Raw genomic sequence first — 15,027 nt, forward strand, 5'->3', positions numbered from 1 at the left:
GGTGTCCTTTAATCTTATATCTGGGCTGCCTAGTATGTGAGCCACTAGCCACATGTGACTGATTACATTTAATTTGATTAAAATCTAAAAAAAATTCGGTTCCCCAGTCACACTAGCCACATTTCAAGAGCTCAATAGCCATGTGTGATTAGTGGCTACTGTGTTGGACAGCACAAATATAGAATATTTCTGTCATCACAGAAAGGTCCATTGGACAGATGTAGAATATTCCTCACTTCTTTATGTCTTTCATGAAATTGATGTTTTGAAGAATTTGGGCCAGTTGTTTTGTTGAATGTTCCACATTATTTTGTCTTGTTTGTTTCCTCATTATTAGGTTCAGGTTGTGCATTACTATATTTAGCCCATTTCATATTCTTTTCTTGCAGTGTGACTAACATGCCTTCAAATGAGAAGTGGGGTCTTTGTTCGCTCCCCATGGATGTGGACGAGGGCTTGTGACAGCCTCCCAGTGAAGTAAGGTGAAAGTGATGCTATGCAACTTAAGACTCACCCACCCTTTCTTGGGGTGCTTACCTTTGGAATCCAGCCACCACACTGTGAGAAGGTCTAGGCCATGTGAAAAGGTTACAAGCAACAGCTAAGGATTCAGCTGACAGGCAGATAATGTGGGTGAATGTGCTTTCAGATGATTTCATCTCCCAGCTTTCATTTCTTCCAGCTGAGGCTCTAGATGTAGTTGAGCAGAGGCAAGCTGCACACTTGTGCCCCGTCTGAATTCCTAATGGACAGACACTGTGAGGGATAATAAGTGATTATTCTTGTTTCAAGCTGCTAGGTTTTAGAGAATTTGTTACACAGCAGTAGATAACAAATATACAGTTTAAACAGTTTTGGCATGAATACTACATAAATGATGGTGTGCACTTCCTATTGTGTCATGTTAGTTGACATGTAATGTCAGTGTGAACTATTATTGGTGATGCTATTTGATTATTTGGTTAAGATGGTGTTCACTAGATCTCTCCATCACAAGTACTTTTCCCCTTTATAATTAGTAAGTAATCTGAGAAAAATTTAATTTTGCATAGGATAAGTTTCTACTAAGTTTCTTGCTGATGTTTTACTCTACACTCTTGTTTTGAGTGGATTTTGAAACTGATGCAATCTTAGAAGTCATTTTACTCACGTTCTTCATTTAGTATTATTAGGTATTCACTACAAATACTGTCTTGAAGCTGGGGACATAGAAATCCATGAGATGTCATTACCGCTGTCTTGCAGCTTCAAGATGGAGGCTGACATAACTGGAATTCAGAGGGGTTGATGGGGTGATACTGAATTTGTATTCCAAGATGCTTTGACTGAAAGGTTTTATTTTCCAGAACACTAAAATAACGTCATTATGGTGATTGTAGACTCTAGTCTATCTAAGGCTGATCAGTGATGCTTTTAGAATTATGCTTTTGTCATACAGAGTTAAAAGATCTTTTTGTAGGCACTTTTATGTTAGAAGTTCTACAAGTCTTGTCTTTTAGGACTTTGAATGTGTCTTTTTCTGAATATATAAATATATGTATTTTAAAATATAAATCTGTCATGTCCCAGATTTCTTCTTATGCAAATAAGTAGTACTGATTTAAATGAACGTTTATGAATCAAAGACTATCAGGACACTTGTATAATTAAAAAAAGGGGGAGGGTGTACAGTGGATTAATGAAGTGTGCTGCCATCTAACATAGTGCCCCAAATAACTCTTGATTGAATTATTTCCATCTTTACAGTCCCTGTTATTTTGATTATGAATAGAATACATAAAAGTTAAACTTTGTTCTACCGATAAGAATCCATAGTTTTCCTGTTGTTTATTTCTGGGATATAAGAATAAGGAAGCACTGTTGGTTTTTGTTGTTTTTGCTTTGATAGTGGGAAATTTACCTAGATTTTTCAGACCTGAATTCTATTTAGAGTTCTTGGTAGGACTTACAATTTGAGAGAAATACAAAGGAGTAAGACCCACACTTTTAAATCCTGAAATCATACCTGGGTTTCTAACAGATGAACTAATATGAAAAGATATACTAAATGTGCCAAATTATACATTGTGTAATCAAATAGTTATGAATGCTGTTATACTGAAATGGCATTAAAACCTTCCTTAAACAATGACTTCATCTTTGAATATATTATGGAAACAAAGTAAAATTTGAAAAACCTTTTCAGCAAAATCTCATTATAAATCTATGACGGGGATTCCTTAGTGTAAAAACTCTCCTTGTGAGCCCTTGAATAGATTGTTTTGTGCTATTTATTGCTTTAATCTTCTTAATGTATGATTATAGATCTATTTAGAGTATTTCATTGTCTCTTTCTGGTGAAATCATTTTGGTTAGACTACTTTGATCATGTCATCAAGTTCATGATATTTAATTCCTTCGTTGCTGTCTTAGGGATCTCTAGAGGTATACCAAACCAAAACCAAACCCCCTGCCATCAAAGTGATTCCGACTCATAGCGACCCTATAGGACAAAACCCATAGAGTTTCCAAGGAGCGCCTGGCAGATTCGAACTGCCGACCTCTTGGTTAGCAGCTGTAGCACTTAACCATTACACCACCAGAAGTATACAGAACTAGTGATATATGTATGAGAGAGAGAGAGAGGAAGAGAAGAAAAAGAGAGAAATATTTACTTCAAGGACTTTGCTTATCTGATTGTGGGGGCTGGCAACTCCTAGGTCATGCAACAGGCTGGAGATTCCTGCTGGCTCATGTGATTGTGGGTGGCTGGGAAGTCCAAAATCCAAATGTCATGTGGCAGGCTGGAGACTTCTGTGAGTTTATGTCCTAAAATCCGTAGGTCAAGCAAAAGGAAGAGGAAGAATTCTGCCAACATATCCATTATAATCTGGAGGCAGAAACACACCTTAAGGAAATTCTCTTTTAAATGGATTACTTGATTACATTACATTATGGAAGGTGATTACATTGTATTAGATTACATTGCATTATGGAATAGCAGTTAGACTGGCATTTGCCGAAATCACTGGCAACCATAGTCTATAGCTAAATTGCCACATACAATTAACTATCACAGTGGACTGTACGGTTTCACCTGTATCTTGCCCTCTGACTAAATATTTAGCAGCATTTTCTTACATGTACCTTTAATTACAGGAAAAATTCCACGAGAGAGTCAATGGATCAATCAACAGTTTGAAAAAAGAAATTGAAATACAACTTTTGCTAAAGAAAACAGTGTACTATCTTTATACAGAGGGGAAATGTGGTAGCAACTGTCTCAGAATCGTTTGAAAATCTGAGTAATGCTATCTAGTTGGGGAAATAGCAATTAAAATATAAGTGAGATCTGGAAAGTATAAAATTCAAAGAGGTATGTGGTAACAGGAAGGCCTATATGTTTAACTCTGACAAATGCGGAAGAATATAGAACTACTTAAGAAATGGAGTGAAACTGCAGAGTAAAGAATTAAGGGAAGGGGAGGAAGGGACCCTTAGGAAAGGCTTGAATGCTGGCAGACAAGAAAGGAGGAGAGGGGACAGTAAGATTGTTAAATTTTGGGGCGGAGGTATGGGGCTGTATTTAAGGATTTGCTAAGCAGGGGACCCATAGAATGAGACACCACTGTTTCAGGTGGTTTCAAGATGAATAATTTAAGTGTTGAGGGAGAAGGGCTGATTTCCCAAAAACTTGAAACGGAAGGAGGAATTGGCCGAAAGACTTTGCAGAGGTTATGAAAAATGTGACTATATATAAGTGATATCATCTGCACATGCCTCCGATGGATGTAATCCTTGTATAGCTTCTTTCCTGACATCAAGCAGCCCTGACCTTTACAGTTTTCTGGGTATGTGCACATCAGGCCATTGTGGCATTTTGGTAGAGAGAATAGTGAAGGATGGTAGGCTTCAGATGAGCAGCACTCCCTCCCTTCATCCGTTGGAGAGGTGGAGTGGAAGTGACAAGAGTGGCATAAATGCCCAGGGAGCTTAGCGACTGCCCCGGTGTTATCCTAGCACAGTATCACATTACGCATTGCTCAGTCAGCCGGCGTCCTTCTCACAGTTGAGAAAAAAGTTAATATTGTTGCTTGTAGAGATTTTTTTTTTTTAAAACTGTATTTCATCTACATTTTAGCTAAATCTTATAGACAGTTTGGTTGGAATGCTTGGAGTTGGGTGCTGAGGGAAAAGAGTTTTAATTTCCAGTTATAGAAAAAAATTTTGAGCTCTGCTCTGGTAGCATACACAACTGTTGCTCTCTTTGCTCTGGATTTAAAGGTGAATACCTAATCACTTACTCGTCATTTACCATCAAGCCATGCCAACTGCTGTATCCTAAGATCAGCGACTAAATAAAACAGGAATATGTTATTATGTGACTCATCCTTCCTGAGTGTTTTTCTCCTTGTATTTCAGATTTATAATGTTGTGGTGTGAAGAGAGATTCAGGGTTTCCATTCCTAATTTTCCCTTTCCTGCCAGACTCATGACCTTTGCCAATTCTATCCTTTCCTTCATCTGCATACAGTTTTGGTTGCGTTCTGGATTCTTTGGAAGTTTATAGAACAGGAGTCATTTAAACTCTTCATCCAAATAGAAGAAGTGTCTTAATTGAGGTAAGGCCAACATCTACTGTGACAGAATCTTCCCCTCATCCTCCTGGCACAGGGAGAGAATTCATATAATAGAAGAATGGTGCAAAACCCTGTGCCCGAACAGGGTCCATTGGAATAGAACTAATGCCTAACTGGAGGCACAACACAGTGATTCCTTTGCCAGGCCCTATGCTCTGCTTGGTCCCAAGCCATTTGGCAACCTGGTGGGTGAACTGTTGACTCTGGCCTTTCCTCAGCCTCCTGAGGTCCAGGATAAAATGCCCAGCTGTCCCTTCCCTTGTAGGAATGACCCTTTGAAAACAGTAATTACCCCCACTGTTACTTAATAATTTACATAATTTTGTTTAAATTCATAAGTATAGTTGTTTGGTTTTACTTGTAGTATAAAAGCTTCAAATAGCTTGCAAAAATTTAAGAATGGAGTCCATTTAACACCAGACTCTTTAAGTATTAAAAGAGCTCATTTTCAGTGAATATGGGAGAGCAAGTGGGATGATTTGAATTAGATTCAACTGATGTAGTTCATGTACTATATATTTTGATCACTATAAATATTTTTGTCGAGATTTGCATGAATTAAGTAGTTTAGTCCTTTTTATCCTTTTCCCATGTTCTGACATCCGTAAGATAGAAGTAAACATTCAGAGTTTACCGAAAGTAGAAATATACCCGTTGAATCTGATGATACTTACGCTTTTGTATTTAGATTATACTGTGGTATTAGGTATGCCTTATCTGACTAATGGTAATAGCACTTATAGCTTATGATTTGTTTTTCAGTCTCCAGTGTAGCTGGAGGAACGTAAAGAAGTCAAGAAGGAATTCTGAAGAAGAAACACAGACCTGGTCATTCCGCAGCAGCTCCCTCTGCGTGGGTGCCATATTTTCACAGTAGCTTTGTTTTCTGTAACTCTGATGCATCCCTAGCGGTGTTCTTAAAATTGTGTTCTATTTAATTGTTTTTTTTTTTTTGTAATCTTTTTGAAAGTAACTGAAAAAGACCAAGAATCTTATTGGTGGTGTTCCTGAGACATAAATATTTCTAATCAAAGCTAAACTATTTTGGCAGACTGGGGGGAAAACACTTCTTCCTGCTATAGCCCAGATGGAGGGTCTCTTGTTCACCACTGGATTTGCTCTTTTAGGACATATCCTACTTTTTTTAAGGATCCAGTTACAACTCAAATCACAATATTCTAAGATGTAATGCTATAAATAAATGATTAACTCACAAAAGCCCCTTCCACTGTATTATAACTGGAATGATGCTACTAATATTGATATTGCTAGAAAAGTAGTATTTGCCTTGCCTTCCTTATAGGATTTTATGACAATGAGATGAGACAGTGGCTCTAAAAGTATTTTTTTAAGGTGTTAAGTCCTCAATAAATATAAAGAGGCATTGTGACTATGTTTATTACTCTTATTACAATGAAATTTTCTACTATCACTTTTTATTACTATCAAAATCACCAGTATTAACCTTTTCGCTATGTAACTTCTCAGATCCATCTCCTCTACCTCATGACCAACTTACTAGGTAATAAAAGGGAAATTATGCCAAATGAATATGCAGTTAGAAACTTTCTAGCTTTTCACACAGAATCTGCGGTCTCAATACAATAATGTCCCTGGTTCTGGGTCCCTGACCAAAAAAAACCAAACGTGTTGCCATTGAGTCAATTCTGAATCATAGTGACCCTGTAGGACAGAGTAGAACTGCCCCATAGAGCTTCCAAGGAGCACCTGGTGGATTTCAACTGCGGACCTTTTGGTTAGCAGCCGTAGTTCTTAACCACTATGCCACTAGGGTTTCCCTGGGTCCTTGAGTTTAATTCCATTGCGGGGAATACTTGACCCCTGCTTACAGGCTCAGCCCAGTCCAGAGGGACCAACTGTGTCCTAGGGGGAATTTATTTTCCTAAAGGAAATAGTGTATATAAAGTATTTAGAACAGTACATGGCACAAAGTAGTGTTCAATAAATATAAACTATTTTATGTATTCAAATGTTTATATTATATCCTCAATATTTAGGTATATTACACAATATCAGCTATTTTCATTTAAAGATTTATTTTGTTGTTGAGAATATACACAGCAAAACATACACCAATTCAACAGTTTCTACATGTCCTGTTTAGTGACATTGATCGCATTCTTTGAGTTGTACATCCATTCTCACCTTCCTATTCTGAGTTGTTCCTCCTTCATTAACATAAACTCACTGCCCTCCTACCAGGAATTTTAAGAGCCATGATTCGTTAACTTTTTACTTGATGTCAAACACCATTGCTCCTGGTTTTGTTTTGATTTTATGCCCCAGTCTGACAACTGGGTTTCTGTCTCATTTGTATGATGAAATCCTAAATTGAACCCTGTCCATACCTAGTTACTGTTTTCCTGTATTGACTTCTTGTCTTAGTCTTAAAAACCTTCCCAGAATTCTTTAACTCTCTTTAATTTGCCAAACTTTGTTGCACCCCTATGCCCACCCTCCAAATTTAAGTCCTGCTTGAGTCTGAGTTTCACCAATAATCTGGTTAACATCTAACATGTTACCTGAAGTATAATATAAGTGGAATTTGGTAAAACTGATGCTGAGGAGAGAAAGTATTGAGCAGCTATGGAGGAGAGATGGAAAATGACATGAACAAAGCATAAAAGTACAGAGACAGGTACATTTCTTCATTGACAAGGTTGTGAAATTTGTAAAGGCAAGAAATGTTACCCTATCCAGTAAGTATTTGTTGAATGACTGTTTGGGGGACACACGGAATTTACTGGTTTCACTGGGGGGCACTTTAATGTGAACTTTAAAGTCTGGGATCATTGTAACCTTGTTTATTGCTGTAGCACCATTTTTTTTTTTTTTGCTGAATGAATGAATAAGTATTGGGATTAATGAAGTTGAGGCTGGAATGCTGAAATTGATGGTGCAGAATCTTGAATGTCAAGCTAAGGACCTGGTCCTTAGGGTCAGGAAAGAAGCAGAGCTCCTTTGCTTTATTGTTTAGTGTTATCGTCTAATGTAGAGATTGGTTATCTGAGTGTACTCCCATTTGAGCTGAAGGGTTTAGAAAGCCCTTTTGATACTAAGAAAAGGAGCGAGGGCTTTACATAAGAGGCACCCTTTTGACTTAATTTTAGTTGTCAGAATCAACTTGATGGCAAACAATGGGTTTGGTTTTTTTTTTTTCAGTGTCTAAATAGGTGCATGTGTTTCTAAATCATGCCTTAAAAAATTGCTCTCATGGGTAGTCTACATGTTTATACACATCAATACCAGAAGTATATTTGTATTAAATATCACATGAATAATAGCTCAAGTACTCAACAAAATGATGAAAGGCATTTGCTATTTCTGTTCTTGGTGGTCTGCTTTGGCACCCTGTAGTGTTAGTAACTATTCACCGCTTGAGGCTCCTTGAATCTGGGTGCCAGAGTAAGTGTTTCTAGGTGTCAGATTCACCTCTTCTCTACCTGTATCTCTATCTGGGCCATAGGATGTATGCTTTTGAAACACTACTACTCAGGGGAAGTGAAACCTATCAAGGGTAAAAGCTAAAGAAACTTATCTTTGTAGATACACTTAAAGGAATTTGTTCTTTAGGTTTTATCTTCATTGAGTGCTTGGACTGCTAATGGGGTCAAATTACCCCCGGTTGTGATAAGAATATTTTCATGTATAAACAGGAGAAATATTGTATGTGTATGTGTGGTTGCCATAGTATAGTGTAAAACCAGGTTTGCTAATCAAGGACAATTGCTCTTAAGGGCTATGAATTAAAACTGGAGTTGGAATTAGGGCAGGGCCATGGCAAACCCCATTATGCACCATAGTGGCAGGTGTGTCTCTACGGGGTGGGAGATCACTGTCACTCTTGGCTCCCTGTTCTCTCCTTATCTCCATCCAAGTGCCAGCTGGTTCAGGAAGATAAAGTCCAATTCTCCAGGCAGTTGTCCTCAGCAGGAGGAAATGGAGGAAAGTTATAATCTGAAATCTTGGAAGTGGGGGGCAAAGGGCAGGAGACTTGAGGCTTCTGAAATGTAAATACCCTACATAGGAGACTCATATTTCTTAGATGAATTGCTGTAGTTAATCTACATTTTGTTTTCATAAGGAACTGATTCCTTTTAGGCTTAGTGGTGTGTGGGAGCGCAGCTAAAATCCCTTAACCATTGTTGGAAACCTTAGATAATGAAGAAAATAACCATCCATAATCTCATCCTACAAAGGTAGTCAGTTAATATTTTGGCATTTGATTTTAATGATGAACAACATGCTGTATGTTTTTATGAGAATAATTTGTCTTCCTATCAGTACCACCATCATAATCAATCAGCATCATCTTCAAATATTTATTAAGTCTTTGCTATGAGCAAGGAAAAGTAGTAGGAAGAGTGGCAAAAACAAATGAATAGAAAGTGTTGTTTCTTCTTTAAGGAGATGATCTTTTATTTAGAACCGAGCGTATGTCCTGGAAAAATAATATTATAGTAGGTGATTTACTTATTCAGCAAATGATTATTGAGTTCCACAATGTGCCAGGCACCACGCTCAGCATTTAAGAGATAATGTTGAAGGCAACATAGTTGAGATTACAGGATGTTACAGTCCAGGGAATGTGACAGACAAACAAATAGAAATTTCAATAAATTAAAATGTAAAGTGTAAATTAGGTGCCACAGACATTGAGTTAAGAGATATATTGAAATAACGTATTGGACAGTGTTGAAAACCAGAATAAAAATACTCTTTTAAGTACTCATTTTTTTACATTGGCCCTCAATGAGAGCCTAAGGCATAACTTTAAATAATTAAGTAATGAATACTTTCTGTGGACAATGAAAGTATGATAGTTCAGGCACATTACATTCAGTGTTTCCAAAAAAAGTATGGATGGATCTTGAGAATTTAGTTAAATGTGCCTTAACTTTTCTCTTTCTGGTTTTAGTTGTTTCAATATTGCTTTGTCAGGAGTTCAACAACGGACAAGTGCTTAAGTGCAGATTTTTTGTGGTATGGATGGAAGAGAGGACCTTAAGTTTTATATTCTGGATAAGCAGGTGTCGAGGGTAAGATTGTCTTACGAAAACTGGGAGACCCGATAAGCTCTTTTTTTTTTTTTTTGGCGAGGAAATAAATGTTTTTACCTCTGCAAGAAAAGGGGAGTTTGAATGAAATCTGTTACGCTTTGGATATTGTATCTTTACCTGCCATAAAACTTGTTGCAGAATAGAATTTTATACCCAGAGTTATTTAATTTTAAATCGCCTGGGTATATTTTCTTTGTATCAGATGAAAGAAATGAGAGCTTACTTGTTTATCCTTATTTGAATTATTCACTTCCTGAGTGAAATACCCCTGGAGATCTTTAAGAAAAGGTTCAGACACTTAACTACCTGAAATTGTGTAGAATTTTGTTATCATACTTTTAAAATCAAAATGTATAAAAACCCAGACTTAGAAAATGGATGTTACTGAGGATGGTTCTTCCCTTTCTAATTCTCCTAAGTGGTGAATTTGAGAACAGACAAATACTTACAATTGGCGAACATTTTGCTTATATTTACTTAGTACCTTAATCTGTTGTTGTGAAACATTTTGCAGTTTTCCAAACTTTTTCATTATTCTGTCATTTGAGCCTCAGTGGTTCTGTATTGTACACAAGGCTGGTACTATGATCCTCCCCATTTTGCTGCTGAGGGATTTGAGGATGAGAGGTTATGAGACTTGACTATGGCTATGAGTTATTAAGAGTGTGAATTTGGCACAGGCCTTTTGACAGCAAATTTTTTGCTCTTTTTAGTATGTATGAGGCACTAATTGTTTTCTTAAATATTAGTGTTTGGCCTCTGTTACGTCGAAGTGAAACCAAAACCAAATCCGTTGCCATTGAGTTGATTCTGACTCATAGCGACCCTATAAGACAGAGTGGAACTGCCCCATACGGTTTCCAAGGAGCGCCTGGTGGATTCGAACAGCTTACCTTTTGGTTAGCAGCTGTAGCTCTTAACCACTATGCTACCAGAGTTTCCATGTCAAAGTCAGGTCACTGTAAATTCAGGAAAACTGGATGATATCTTTGGACCATTAATTCCACCTTTTTGCAAGCCAGATAACCAGTGGGGAATGGAAAATTTGTTTCGGACTTCCCTGAGTTATTATTTCATCACTTTCCACTTTCTTACCAGTGCAATGTTTTAGATGATAATTAGAGGTTTTGAGATTGGTTCACAAAAATAATTTAACTTAAAAAATCGCTGAATTGGTCCTCTTGGAACTAAGCTGCTCCACTTGAAATAATGTTTTGATGTTTAAAGAATAGGTTGAGTTTCTAGGAAACAGTGAGTGAATTAGTTAATGTACTAAGCTTAAGTACTTTTTTACCCACTTTATTTGAACGTTGTTAAATTAGACCATGCATTTAAGAAAGCAAAGATAAAATCAGTTCATTACCTGTTGAGTCCTTACCATTATAAAATGACAACACCATTTTATAGTCCCACCAGCAGTGTAGAAGTGTTCCAATTTCTTCACATCCTTACCAACACTCATTATTTTTTGTTTTTTAGATAATAGCCATCTTAGTAGGGGGTGAAGTGGCATCTCATGTGGTTTTGATTGGAGTTTCCCTAATGACTAATGAAGAAGCCCTGTTGGCACAGTTATTAAGTGCTCAGCTGTTAACGGGAAGGTCAGTGGTTTGAATCCACCAGCCACTCCACGAGGGAAAGATGTGGCAGCCTGCTTCTGTAAAGCATGAAATCCTATGGGGGAGTTCGACTGTCCTGTGGGGTCATTGTGAGTTGGATTCAACTCAACAGCACACAACAACAACAACACAACAACAGTGACTAATGATACTGAGCATCTTTTGATGGGCTTATTGGTCATATCTTCTTTGGAGAAATGTATATTCATTTTTAAATTGAATTCTAAATTCAATTTTTGAATTAAAAATACCCATTTTGAAGTTGGGTTGTTTGTCTTTTTATTATTGAGTTGTAGGAATTCTTTATCTATTCTGAATATTAAATTCTTATCAAATACATTTTCCAAATATTTTCTTCCATTCTGTAGGTTGTCTTTTTACTTTCTTGATAATTTTCTTTGATGGACAAAAGTTTTTAATTTTGATAAAATCCATTTTTTTTATATTTTGTTGCTTGTTTTTGGTGTTTTAAGTAAGAATCCATTACCCAATCTAAGATGATGAAGGTTCACTCCAGTGCTTTCTTCTAAGAGTTTTATGGTTTTAACTCTTATATTTAGGTCATTGATTGATTTTAAGTTAGTTTTCATATATGGTGTGAGGTTAAGATCCAGCTGCATTCTTTTGCATGTGGAAATCCCATTGTCCCAGCACCGCTTGTTAAAGACACTATTTTTTCCCCCATTGAATGTACTTGGTACCCTTGTCAAAAATCCGTTTTCCATAGGTGTGTGGATTTATTTATGGACTCTGTATTTCATTGGTCTATATGTCTGTACTTATGCCAGTACTAGACTGTTTGGATTACTGTAGCTTTATAGTAAGGTTTGAAATCAAGAAGTATGGATCTTCCACATATGTTCTTTTTTAAGATTTATTTTGGCTATTTGGGACTTTGCAAAGAGACAGTCTGAATTCAGCCTGCCGCCTTTCCCTGTGACCCACAAATGCACCTTGTGCTTAGGACCAGATATACTGGCCTGGCTTCTTGAATGGTAGATAGTGTGGGCTGACTTCCTTTCCCACTGTGTCTTTACCCAAAACACATCCCATAGCAGCTGGTAGCCTATCAGCATATCCCTCCTCTCTTGCCTTGAACACATGTCAACATTCCCAAAAACTGCTTAGCTAAATGTGTATGTTACATGGCACCTGGCCAGTCCCATTTCTGTATCTGTTCACAGTGAAGAGGAAACAAGGTCCTTTAACTACAGCACAAAAGAGGGGTGTGTGCAGAATGCCAGTCTTGAGTCCATGGTGGAGTGAGCCCCATTGGCCATGGGGGAACAAAGAGCATTATTAAAACACACCTTGCCCTGTTTCTTCCATGTGTGAGTGAAATGTTGTTCCATCTAGTGCCTGTGTGTAAGTTGTATCTTTCTTGGTGACTGTGGACTTTGTCACCCTCAAAGCTTCTTTGACAGGGATCCCTTGCAATTCTGTATGAATCTGAAGATAGGCTTTTCCAATTCTGCGAAAAACACTGTTGGAATTTTAATAGGAATTGAGTTGAATTTATAGATTGCTTTGGGTAGTATTGACATCTTAACAATATTAGGCCTTCCAATTCATAAACACGGGGTGTTTTTTCCATTAATTTAAGTCTTCTTTAATTTTCTTCAGTAATGTTTTATAGTTTTTGATGTACGCGTCTGTCATGAATTGAATTGTGTCTCCCCAAAATACGTGTCAATTTGGTTAGGCCATGATCCTCAGTATTGCGTGCTTGTCCTCCATTTTGTGATTGTAATTTTATGTTAAGAGGATTAGGTTGGGATTGCAACACCACCCTTACTCAGGTCACCTCCCTGATCCAGTGTAAAGGCAGTTACTCTGAGGTGTGGGCTCTACCACCTTTTGTCTCTCAAAGTATAAAAGGAAAGGGAAGCAAGCAGAGAGTTGGGGATCTCATAGCACCAAGAAAGCAGCCCTGGGAGCACAGTGCATCGTTTGGACCTGGGGTCCCTGCGCCTGAGAAGCTCCTTGACCAGGAGAAGATTGATAAGGACCTTGTGGTATTTCTGTTATAGCAACACTGGATGACTAAGACAATGTCTTTCACCTCCTTGTTAAATTTCTTCCTAGGTGTTGTAATCTTTTGAATGCTGTTGTAAATGTAATTGTTTTTTTAGTTTTCTTTTCAGATTGTTTATTGCTGATGTATAGAAACACAACTGAATTTGCATGTTCGTCTTAGCTATCTAGTGCTGGATGGGTTTAACAAAGAGAAATTCTTATTTTCTCACAGTCTAGTAGGCTAAAAGTCCAAATTCAGGGCGTCAGCTCCAGGGGAAGGCTTTCTTTCTCTGTCGGCTCTGGAAGAAGATCTTTGTCATCAATCTTCCTTTGGTTGGTGAGCTTCTCAGCGCAGGGACCCCGGGTCCAAAGGATGTGGTTGTGCTCCTGGCACTGCTTTCTTGGTCCTGTGAGGTCCTCATGTCTCTCTGCTTGCTTCCTCTTTTATGTCTCAAAAGAGATTGGCTTAAGACACTATCTAATCTTGTAAATCTCATCAATATAACTGCTGCTAATCCACCTCATTAACATCATAGTGACAGGATTTACAACACACAGAGAAACCACATCAGATGACAAAATGGTAGACAGTCTTACAATACTGGAAATCATGGCCTAGACAAATTGATACACATATTTTTTGGGGACACAGTTCAATCCATGTCTAATTTTTTGGCATACAGTTGTTCATAGTATTTTCTTAAAATCCTTTTTATTTCTGTAAGGGTAACATCCCCACTTTCACTTTTGACTTTAATTATTTGCATCTTCTTTTTTCTTTTTCCTGTCTAGCTGAAAGTTAATTTTATTGATTTTTTTCAAAGAACCAATTTTTGGCTGTGTTGACTATTTTTTCTATTTTTGATTTCATTTATTTGTATCCTTATCTTTCTTATTTCCTTCCTTTTGCTAGCTGTGGGTTTAGCTTGCTCTTCTTTTTTTAGTTCCTCAAGTTGTAAAGTTATGTTATTAAGATCTTTTTTAATATAGGCATTTGCAGGTATAAAATTTCCTCCGAACACTGCTGTACATGAATCCCAAAAGTTTTTGTGTGCTGTGTTTTTGTTTTCATTCATTTTTTAAGTATTTTCTAATTTCCCTTGTGATTTGTTCTTTGATTCGTTAGTTAAGAGTGTGTTGTTTACTTTTCACGTATTTGTGAATTTTCCCATTTTCCTTCTATTAACAGATTTCTAGCTTCATTTTATCATGGTTGGAGAAGATACTTTGGATGATTTTAATCTTTTTAAATTTGGAGACTTTATTTACAGCCTGGATATGTTCTATTCTGAAATATGATCCATGTGCACTTGAGAAAAATATGTATTATGCTGTTTTTGGATGGAGTGTTCTATGTATGTCTTTTAGGTCTAATTGGTTTATGTGTTGTTCTGATCTCTATTTTCTTATTGATATTCTGTCCAAATGTTCTGTCCGTTATTGAAAGTGGTATATTGAAGTCTTTAACTAAAAAAAAAAAAAAAAGTTGGAGAACCATTTATTTCTTCTTTCAGTAAGAACAGAAGGGCACAGGTGGGTAAAAAAGACACAAAGCTTTCCTACTGTTTTTAAGTTGCCCCTTTTTTTTTTTTTTTGGCATTTGCTTCATTGCTATTAACCTTTATTTTCCAAAGTTCTGACATTTTTCTTGTTTTTTGATGTTGCTGTGCAAGGGACCGGGGCTTGGAACTG

General features: G+C 37.1%; 1 protein-coding gene across 4 annotated transcripts in view; it reads left to right on the top strand.

The window, feature by feature from the left end:
• EPS8 (EGFR pathway substrate 8, signaling adaptor) overlaps positions 1-15,027 on the top strand; it is a 211,714-nt gene that overhangs the window by 27,437 nt on the left and 169,250 nt on the right. The window contains exon 1 of one of the 4 annotated variants that reach the window (XM_023554650.2): positions 5,349-5,472. The exons of the other annotated variants lie outside the window; for them this stretch is intronic. The gene's annotated coding sequence lies outside the window, so the exon portion shown is untranslated. Of the gene's footprint in view, positions 1-5,348; positions 5,473-15,027 lie in introns of those variants that run through there. 4 annotated transcript variants of the gene reach the window in all.

The sequence above is a fragment of the Loxodonta africana genome, chromosome 4, assembly GCF_030014295.1.
Source record: "Loxodonta africana isolate mLoxAfr1 chromosome 4, mLoxAfr1.hap2, whole genome shotgun sequence".
In the NCBI taxonomy this organism is placed as follows: domain Eukaryota; kingdom Metazoa; phylum Chordata; class Mammalia; order Proboscidea; family Elephantidae; genus Loxodonta; species Loxodonta africana.